Genomic DNA, 11,505 nt, shown 5'->3' on the forward strand with positions numbered 1-11,505 from the left:
ACCTTTTCTGTCTAAAGATTGTGCCTATTTGAGAATAAAACTCACCTAGTTGCTCTCTAGCCTTCTAGCACACAACTCGCCAGCGCGTAGAGAGGGCAGGGGTTCGCCATGCAACTAACCACAGGTGATGAAAGTCGTCGGATAGTGATACGCACATATATAAATGGCGGTAGTACAGCACAAAAAGCATAAAAGAGCAGTGCATTGGTGGAGCTGTAATCTGTACTCAGGCGATTCATGTGGAGAGGTTTCCCTCGTGATTATGTCTGCACGACGGGAATTAGCAATCTTTGAACGAGGAATGGTAGCTGGAGCTAGACGCATAGGACATTCGTTAGGGAATTCAATATCCGAGACCCACAGTGTCAAGAGTGTGCCGAGAATACCAAATTTCTGGCATCACCTGTCACCACGGACAACGTAGTGGCCGACGGTATTCACTTAACGACCCAGAACAGTGGCGTCTGCGTAGAGTTGACAGTGCTAACAGACAAGCAACGCTGCGTCAAATAATGGCGGAAATCAATGTGGGACGTGCGTATCCGTTAGGACAGTGCGGCGAAATTGCGAACGACGCGAGTGCCTTTGGTGACAGCACGACATCGCCTGCAGCGCCTCTCCAGGACTCGCGACCCTAGAGAACTGGAAAACCAGATGAGTCCCGATTTTAGTTGGTAAGGATGTGGGCTGTGTTTGCATTGAATGGAGTGGGTCCTCTGCACCAACTGAACCGATCATTGACTGGAAATGGTTATTTCGGCTGCTAGGAGGACCTTTGCAGACATTCGTTTACTCCATAATCAAAATATCCACGGGTGTACTGCCGGTCTATAGTGTCCAATGGGCACAATATTTCGGCTATCAAACATGTCGCCATCATCAGGTGAACTAACGGACTGAGCTCCTGTGACCGTGCCGGCACGGAGATCCGTACGCTATGGCTGCTCAGGGGGAACTGGGTTCGGTCGCGGCGGCGGCCGATTTAAATACCCTCCGCCCGCGGCGCGCTCCCTCCGCCGTCCGCGCCCCGCGCCACGGTATCGCGGTGGAACAGATTGCGATGGCGTCTGAGATGACGTCGGTGTGATGGCTCTGTCCGCCGTGGTCGTCACAACTATACGTTTGCTCGATTTACTCTTGATTAACCCAATCGCTGGTTCCCAAGCCTTGCTAAGATTATAGCCACAGTCACAGTTTATGAGGTCGTCATTGGTACGAATTTCGATGGCCTCTCTAACAACGCTGTCCCAGTATCTCGACGTCTGTACCAGAATCCTCGTGCGGTCATACTCCATAGCGTGATTTTCCGACAAACAATGTTCAGCGACCGCCGACTTGCTCGGATACATCAGTCCAATGTGCCTCTGGTGTTCACGGCATCGATCCTCGACGGTACGCATCGTCTGACCAATATACGACTTGCCACATTGACACGGAATCTGGTACACGCCGGCCTTCCTCAAACCGAGGTCATCTTGGGCGCTCCCCACCAGTGCACGAGTTTTATTCGGAAGACAAAACACAGTTCCAACCCGGTGTTTCTTCAGAATGCGGGCGATTTTCCCCGAGAGTGCGCCTGTGTATGGAACAAATGCAGTGCCTACCTCCTCCCTCGTGACTTGATCCATCTCAACAGGTTGTGCTGCAGTGGTTGGGCGGAGAGCACGTTGGATCTGCCACTCTGAGTACTCATTTTTTCGAAATACAGTTCTCAGATGTTCCAATTCCTGGGGTAGACTCTCTGTGTCAGAGATAGTGCGCGCCCTATGTACTAGAGTTTTAAGTACCCCATTCCTCTGTGAAGGGTGGTGGCAGCTGTCTGCGTGCAAATACAGATCAGTGTGTGTTGTCTTTCGATACACCCCATGACCTAGGGTGCCGTCAGCCCTTCTCCTGACCAAGACGTCAAGGAAAGGTAATTTACCCTCCGTTTCAGTCTCCATAGTGAATTTGATGTTGGGGTGTATGGAGTTTAGATGTGTAAGGAAGTCAAGGAGTTTATCCATACCATGTGGCCAGATGACGAACGTGTCGTCCACGTAACGGAAAAAACAAGTAGGTTTCCATTCGGATGACGACAGAGCTTCCTCTTCGAAGTTCTCCATGTACAAATTCGCTACCGCCGGTGAGAGTGGGCTACCCATGGCGACTCCCTCCGTTTGTTCGTAGTATTCTCCATTAAAAAGAAAATACGTGGAAGTCAAGACATGCCTAAAAAGTTCAGTGGTATTCTCGTCAAACTTCTGACTAATCAATTCTAGCGACTCTCGCAGGGGTACCCTCGTAAACAAGGAAACGACGTCAAAACTCACCATGATATCTGACTCATCCAACCTGAAGCGATCAAGGCGTTTAACAAAATCCACGGAATTACGGATGTGATGAGGGCATTTACCCACATAAGGAAATTATAGACCGGCAGTACACCCGTGGATATTTTGATTATCAAATACGCCGGGAGAAACTCAAGAATCACGTTTACTTCATATTTGCAAACAGCGTTGGAATTTTGTGGGCGACAATACACTGTGCCATCAGGCCACAATCGTCCGCGACTGGTCGGAAGAACATTGTGGACAGTTGGGGCGAGTAATTTGGCCACCCAGACCGCCCGGCGTGAATGCCACCGAACGTTTACGGGACACAGGCGAGACTTCATTTCGTGCACAATACCTCGCACCAGCAAGACTGCCGCTATTCTGGACGGCTGCGGCGGCATCGACGCTCAGTACTTCTGCAGGCGTCTTCTATCGAGTTGTCGAGTGCCGCCACGTCGAGTTGCTGCACTGAGTCGGCCAAGAGGAGGTCCGGCACGGTGTTAGGAGGAGTCCACCGCCTTCCGTCACGCCAGTGTGGAGCAGCGGACAGCCGCTCGCTTACGGGAGCAGCTAGCCAAAAGCGAGCAATGTTGCGAAATACCGGGTGATCAAAAAGTCAGTATAAATTTGTAAACTTAATAAACCACGGAATAATGTAGATAGAGAGGTACAAATTGACACACATGCTTGGAATGACATGGGGTTTTATTAGAACCAAAAAAAGTTCACAAAATGTCCGACAGATGGCGCTGGACAGCAAAACTGCTACCGTGACGGGTGAGAGGTACGCCGATATGTTACAGAATCGCATCATCGCCAGCCTGGCTGATAAACACCTGCTGGAACGTACGATGTTTATGCAAGATGGCGCTCCACCCCATATTGCTAGATGCGTGAAAGATCTCTTGGGCGCGTCGTTTGGTGATGATCGTGTACTCAACCGCCACTTCCGTCATGCTTGGCCTCCCAGGTCCCCAGACCTCAGTCCGTGCGATTATTGGCTTTAAGGTTACCTGAAGTCGCAAGTGTATCGTGATCGACCGACATCTCTAGGGATGCTGAAAGACAACATCCGACGCCAATGCCTCACCGTAACTCTGGACATGCTTTACAGTGCTGTTCACAACATTATTCCTCAACTACAGCGACTGTTGAGGAATGATGGTGGACTATTGAGCATTTCCTGTAAAGAACATCATCTTTGCTGTGTCTTACTTTGTTATGCTAATTATTGCTATTCTGACCAGATGAAGCGCCATCTGTAACACATTTTTTGAACGTTTGTATTTTTTTGGTTATAATAAAACCCTATGTCATTCCAAGTATGTGTGTCAATTTGTACCTTTCTATCTATATTATTCCGTCATTTATTCGGTTTTCAAATTTATACTGACTTTTTGATCACTCGGTATGTGCCTCGAGAAGCTGAAATTACGATCGACAGAAGAAACTGAGCTCGTAGGAATTTACGAAGTTATTGAAAGCTTGGGCCGTACAAAACTTGCTGAATATCGGGCCTTGAGGAAGAAACAAGCTTTCGGAGGAAATGAAAAGCGGTTCAGAGGCAACCTCACCAGTCTGTAAATGTGCTGCCACCTTAAGACTTCTTCTTTGAGGCGACTTCAATAAAAATCGCTGTAAAATGAAATAAGTAGCCGGCCGGGATGACCGAGCGCTTTTTAAGGCGCTACAGTCAGAAACCGCACGAACGCTACGGTCGCAGGTTCGATTCCTGCCTCGGGCATGGATGCATGTGATGTCCTTAGGTTAGCTAGGTTTAAGTAGTTCTAAGTTCTAGGGGACTGATGGCCTCAGAAGTGCCATACTGCTCAGAGCCATTTGAACGACTTTGAAATGAGGGTATGGCATTGTTGGCCGGGAAACCCCACCCGGGGAAGTTCGACTGCCAAGTCTTATTTCAGTCGACGCCGCATTGGGCGACTTAGGTGCCTGGGCTGATGAGGACAACACAACACCCAGACCACGGGCGGCGAAAAATGTCCAACCCGGCCGGGAAACGAACCGTGCCCGCTGTACGAGATGCAAGCATGTTACCACCCAGCTAAGCAGGAAGACAATGAAATCTCTATTTGCTATGAGAAGGAGCTCTCTATAAATTATACCGATGGAAAAAATCGCGACAAGCATAAGTAGTTATGAACGCAATCGAAAGTTGTTAGGTGTATCTCTATATCTGAAAGAAGGTTTCTATTCAGATTTTGTTCCGGCAGCATAAGACTATCGCCAGCAGCGCCAGTATGAGGATGCAAATCAGGTTTGCTTTAAACAGACGCCGTAGCGCCCGTAAGCGTTTGCTAAATTCGACGTGGTGAGAGGACGTTAGTCAAGAAAGCCTTAAAGGGGGTCTGAACCGTGAATTTATTTTCAAAACTTTTTCTTAAGAATTTACTTTATTTACTAGCGATTCATCAAGAACATTAAAACATTTCATCACACTGTGTGAGCGTGGAAGTAGTTGCCAGGGAGTAACTCATGAAATCAAAATGAAATTGCTTTTAACAAATGGGAATTTTATTCCTAAAAGCTTTTGTCTTAAGAAACAGATTTAAAATTATAAGCCGAAAGCACCCTCTCAATATCAAGTTACAATTTGTTCAGAGGCAGAAAGAAACAAATTTTTGAGTGTATGACCTCTCGGGCTGAGAATCTTGTCACTCAGTTTTCACACGGCCATAGCCACGACCGGTCACAACAACCTCTGAAAGACTACACAGGTGTGAATGTGCAACACACCAGATTACCTTAAAGTAAAAGTTTTAACAATTCAGACAAGCACACAAACTATGCACCCCGTAGGAGGGATGGAAATGGTACAAAACACTAAAATTAAAAGATTAACTTGCCACCGAATGTGCAACTTCATATTAACTTTTAAGAAAAGTCTTATGGTAGAAAGGTAGCCACTTTATATACTAAAATGACCATTTAAATAAAAGCCCATGAAATGCAACTTTACTTAAAATTATACAAGGTTGGCCAAACATGCTGTACAGTACACATATACCGCCTCTCAAGATGACAGGCTGATAAAAACATATTTCAGGAATTAGGCCGTTACACTTCAAGCAATAAATTCGTTAACACACCGAAGCCGACAAAAATGACAGAGGCAGCTATTAACTTACGGCAGATTGATAAGGAGATTATCGAACAACCCGAACCGCAGGTTCCTCTAACCCACCCCTACTCCACAAGGGAAAAACGAACCACCTAATTCTTAAATAACCACCTTCCGGCGGGCGGGCAAACGGAGAAGAATGGTGGGACGGCCCCCAAAACAAAGCGGCTGGTGGCCTCACCAAGAAAACAAGTAGAATTTAAAAAGTAAATGAAACATCATATCTCAAGTCACTTAAGTTGTAATAAACTGCGATTTCTGGCAAAGACCTGGCGCAGCACCCACAAAACGCTCTCCCGAAGCGTCCGCTGCCAGCCGCTTCAACGGATGCAGGAAGGCGCGCCGATCTCCCGTCTCACGGCGACGCAGCTCGCACCGGCCACACCGATGTCGCGGGTTGACTCCTGTTGCTCTCCTGTCAGCCGCGAAGCCACTACAGCTCGCTATACGCCGCGGTCCACTGGACTCACGTGGCGACCTCACATGCGCCGACGCTCAAGACCGACAAGTCATCTTGTGTCTCTGTACGCGACCGACCAACCGATCGATCCAACCGCCAATGTCCATTACCTGGGCAAACTCGAGCAGACTGGCGGCCTAACGCGAAGACTCAGATGAAGGAACTAAGCCCCGACCGGGCGACTACTCGCTGAGTTCTCTCACTGCGCCACAAATTCGGACAAGAGATAAACCAGCAAGCTGGGGACGAAAGACTGACCCCTGACTGACTCCAGACTCACCCAGACTGCCCCTGGCGAGCTCATTGCGCCCCTTAAATGCACGTGAACAGGCAACCATTCCATTTTCCCACCAGAGGGAGACACCGAAGCTGCGATTGCCACAGCGGCGCCAACGTCGGAAACGGAGGGCAACTGCTTCACACTACGCGCTGCGGCGCGCTCTTCAAAACAGCAATTTTTACATCGGCTCAGTGTCAAATACACCATTATCAGCACCTCACAGTGTTTAAAGGACGTCTTGTAATAGGGCTACGAGAAGTTGGAAGTTACTTCAGCTCGGCAGCAGTGTGGCCGCTGTACGCGACTACTGGCAGCAGGGGTCACAACGAGGTACCGGGCTGAGGGCGGCCGCGCGGCACCGCCGACAGCGGAGGCCGCTGTGTTTGGTGTGGGGCTGTGGCGCAGCTCAAGTCTGAGCAGCAGCTGGCACCACGGTCACACAACGGACTGTTACAAATTGGTTACTTCAACGGCAGCTCCGAGCCAGAAGCTATGTAGCGCATGTTCCACTGACTCCAGACCACCTCCATTTGCGACTTCAGTTGTGTGAAGCGACAGCTCGTTAGAGGGCTGAGTGGAGGTGTGTCGTGTTTTCCTCGTGAAAGCTCGTTCTGCCCCGACGTCAGCGATGGCCGAGTGCCCGCTATTCGAGGTCCTGCGTCCCGGCCTCACTGGACCCACACCTGGAGTTACGGCCTGTGTGACGCCGGGAGCGCTCTCGAGGTTACCACGCGCACGCTGACTGCAGAGCTGTGCGTCACTCTGGTGATTCAACCTGTTGTGCTGCACTCGTCAACAACTTACCAGGGGGTGTTTTCCAACAGGATAACGGCCACCCACATACCGCTGTTGTAGCCCAGCCTTCTCTGCTGAGCGTCGACATGTCGCCTTGGCCAGCTCCATCACCAGCTCTGCCTGCAATCGAGCACATGTGTGACGTGCGTCATCGTCAGCCAGCATTGACCGGCCCTGTATTAACCGACCAAGTGCAACAGGCACGGAACGCCATCGCGCAAACTCACATCCGGCACCTGTATAACGCAGTACATATACATCCGTATGTCTGTATTTAACATTTAGGTCTTATACCCGTCATTACTGTACCATCATTTCATACTTGCAATAGCTTATCTCGCTCTTACGTTAACCTGTTATCTTGTAATGTTAATAAGTCAAATACATTACTTAGACAAATTTATTCATGAATCTTCATTTTTTCATAAATTACTTTTTGTCGTTGCTATCTTTTTCCGTCACTGTATTTAGTTTCAAGGAAATTTAACTCATTAGGTTAACAGTATATTAAGCTCAAAATTTTTACACCAACTACATCACACTCCCCAAGACATCTAATGGTATGTAGCAAAGAATACTTATAAAACCACTAACTGATTCGCCCCCCCCCCCCCCCTTTCCTTGTTCCATCCGCGAATGGCGCGCGGGAAGAATGGTTTTTGCTAAGCCTCTGTATTTGCATCAGTTCTCGAATTTTGTCGTCGTGGCTGTAACGTGTGGTGTATTGTGATAGGAAGTAGAGTAGAACTTCGTTAATTGAATGACGGACTATATGAATGAATGTAAGCTTTTACGCAAGCCCCATGACAACAGCAAAGATGACACGCCATTGTGTGAATGGATAAACGTGAATGGATAGAATGCCAAAAGTGTACCACCTGGTATCACGGATACTGTGCCAGTCCGAGGGGTCGTAAGCAGTTGTTCTGTGGACGCTGCACGTGATTTACGAGAACGGAGGCATTTCACAAAAGCTGCTTTCCATTAATGTGATATTAGTGTTTTAATTATGACTGTATTAATAGAGGTAATAAGTATTAAATAGAAATTAGGGTATTTTCATCTAACATTCCACGTAATGCAATTGTGTATGAGCCTGTAATTTTCCGTATTCAAATAACCCGAACCACTATCGGAACAGCCCCACTGAAACGCACTTTCGTCCGATCAGAAGGGTAAATCGAATAAAATCATAACATAAACGTATAAATCTTTGACAAGCACCTGTCATCAATTGGATAGGTATACTCGTAGAAGTAAATGTACGTGCCTAAGGCGAAAATTTAGTTAATAATTTTCTGGAAATAATTGAAGTAAGTTGAAATTATTCTCATAGCACCGTTGCTATCCTAATATGTTGTCCGACTCTTCTAGAAAGCGCTCAACGTCTCTCTTCTAACGTCCGCCAGTGTAGTTTGCTGAGAATCTCGGTCACGCTCTCGCGCCGTCTAAACGATTCCGTGACGAAACGTGCCGCTCTTCTCTATCTCTTCTATGAGTCCCACCTGGTAAAGATCCTATATTGATGAACAATCCTCAAGGATCGGTCGAACAAGTGCGTTATAAGCCACTTCCTTTGAGGAAGAGTTATATTTCCGTAAGATTCTTCCTAAGAATCCCAGGCTGGCATCTGCTTCTCCTAAGCTAAAGCTCGCTCTGGATATATTACTGTACATACTGTGCCCAGCGCTTTCCCAGCAAGAGCGTAGTTGTACAATAGTGGCTCTTCCCCTGTGTATGTACAGTATGTCACAAACACACACACTTAACGGTCAGGGTCAGCTGCGGGAGGCCGCACCATCCATCATTGCTCTGTAATTCGGTCTGCGAATCGATGCAGTCTCCTGCCGTCGCCGCTTCACTACAGGCAGCCGCATCGTGTGCGAACAGTATTAAAAAGCATCCGACGCTATCTACTAGATCATTTATATATGTTGTCAAAAATAACGCCCCTATCACATTTCCTTGGAGTATCCTGTACATTACCTATATATCTGCCGACTTTGTTCCATTAAGAGCGCCGGCCGCGGTGGTCTCGCGGTTCTAGGCGCGCAGTCCGGAACCGTACGATTGCTACGGTCGCAGGTTCGAATCCTGCCTCGGGCATGAATGTGTGTGATGTCCTTAGGTTAGTTAGGTTTAAGTAGTTCTAAGTTCTAGGGGACTGATGACCACAGCAGTTTAGTCCCATAGTGCTCAGAGCCATTTGAACCATTAAGAGCGACATGTTGACTTCTATCTGCAAGGAAGTTTTGAATCCATTTTCAGATCTGTTCCGATACCCGATAAGCACGTATTTTTTCTCTAAGTCGAAATGCAGAACGTTGTCAGATGCCTGTCGGAACTCAAGGAACACGGCACCATCCTGGACGCCGCTGTCTAAAGCGCTGTGGAACAGAGCGGAAATGTTCAAATGTGTGTGAAATTTTACGGGACTTAACTGCTATGGTCACCTGTCCCTAAGCTTACACACTACGCAACCTAAATTATTCTAAGGACAAACACACACACCAATGCCCGAGGGAGGACTCGAACCTCCGCCGGGACCAGCCGTACAGTCCATGACTGGAGCGCCTAGACCGCTCGGCTAATCCCGCACAGCTGGAACACACCAAATTTCGTTGCTCTATAAGACTGCTTGTAACAATAACGCACATCTATAAACTCCAGCAAGGTGACTGGTTTGTGTCGATTCCCAAAAGAGCTCGAATGACCGCGAAACGGCTTTCTATTGAAGCCTGCGTGCAATGTTCTCACGGATCAATTTTTTTTTTATAAATATGGCGCTACATTTATTTTGTGATTATTACACAGACTACTTTCATAGTTCCTTACGTTCATACCTGCGAATATTTTGCTTGTGCAATGTTATTAAATCGCCGGTGCTAATGGTATAATTATCCTGCCAGTTCTGCATCTACATCTACATCTACATCTACATCTACATCTACATCTACATGACTAATCTGCAATTCACATTTAAGTGCTTGGCAGAGGGTTCATCGAACCACAATCATACTATCTCTCTACTATTCCACTCCCGAACAGCGAGCGGGAAAAACGAACACCTAAACCTTTCTGTTCGAGCTCTGATTTCTCTTATTTTATTTTGATGATTATTCCTACCTATGTAGGTTGGGCTCAACAAAATATTTTCGCATTCGGAAGAGAAAGTTGGTGACTGAAATTTCGTAAAAAGGTCTCGCCGCGACGAAAAACGTCTATGCTGTAATGACTTCCATCCCATCTCGTGTATCATATCTGCCACACTCTCTCCCCTATAACGTGATAATACAAAACGAGCTGCCCTTTTTTGCACCCTTTCGATGTCCTCCGTCAATCCCACCTGGTAAGGATCCCACACTGCGCAGCAATATTCTAACAGAGGACGAACGAGTGTAGTGTAAGCTGTCTCTTTAGTGGACTTGTTGAATCTTCTAAGTGTCCTGCCAATGAAACGCAACCTTTGGCTCGCCTTCCCGACAATATTATCTATGTGGTCCTTCCAACTGAAGTTGTTCGTAATTTTAACACCCAGGTACTTAGCTGAATTGACAGCCTTGAGAATTGTACTATTTATCGAGTAACCGAATTCCAACGGATTTCTTTTGGAACTCATGTGGATCATCTCACACTTTTCGTTATTTAGCGTCAACTGCCACCTGACACACCATACAGCAATCTTTTCTTAATCGCTTTGCAACTGATACAGGTATACAAAACATGTTGCTGTATGGGTCACCAGAAAAAAAAAAAAAAAACAGTTGCTCGCGAGAGGGAGGCAGTTCACATTAAATGTCTGGCTTTTCGGAAGTTAGGAAACAACGCTTCCGTGTAGGACGAAGGTGACCTTTACGCGACGTGCCGCTGCCAAATAACGTAGCTCTATGAAACTTGCACGGTACATAGAAGCAATGAAATGAACAGAAATTCAAATGTTGTTCAAAGACAGTGTTGACACTGAAGTCATCGCGATTTATGACGGTGACCTGGACATGATGGTGGCCAGGACATTACGAAAGGTGGGACAAGGTTGTTTACAGGGTGTGTAATACGCACGGACGGCAACGCATGCTTTGCAACGTTCTCCCAGGCTCGCCACGGGGTTGGCAAAGAGCTCCTGTGGTAGGGTGTTCCATTCTGCCACTACCACTGTTGACAATTGCTGGCCGGTCCTCGGTGCATGTAGACGTGCCGCAGTAAGTCCCCATAACGCATCCCACACACGTGCTAGATTGGAGCGAGCAGGCAGTCCATTCACCGAGTGTACTCTCGCTCCAAAAGCTCGTCCACCTGCCTGAAATGTGGCGCACGGCAGAGTACAGAGGCACAGTAATTCTCACCGCTAAGTGTACCGTGTCCAAAAGTCTGATGATCAGTGCGTTCGTGCGACATTGTACCTCGCCACGCCGTAATACCTGGATCGCCAGCACGATCGTGTCCGACAACGCTGGACGTACCTTCGTATCGCGATCGGTTGGGAACACGTCGCTCACTCAGGAACAGAGTCGAA

Source organism: Schistocerca gregaria, chromosome 4 (assembly GCF_023897955.1).
Source record: "Schistocerca gregaria isolate iqSchGreg1 chromosome 4, iqSchGreg1.2, whole genome shotgun sequence".
Classification (NCBI taxonomy): domain Eukaryota; kingdom Metazoa; phylum Arthropoda; class Insecta; order Orthoptera; family Acrididae; genus Schistocerca; species Schistocerca gregaria.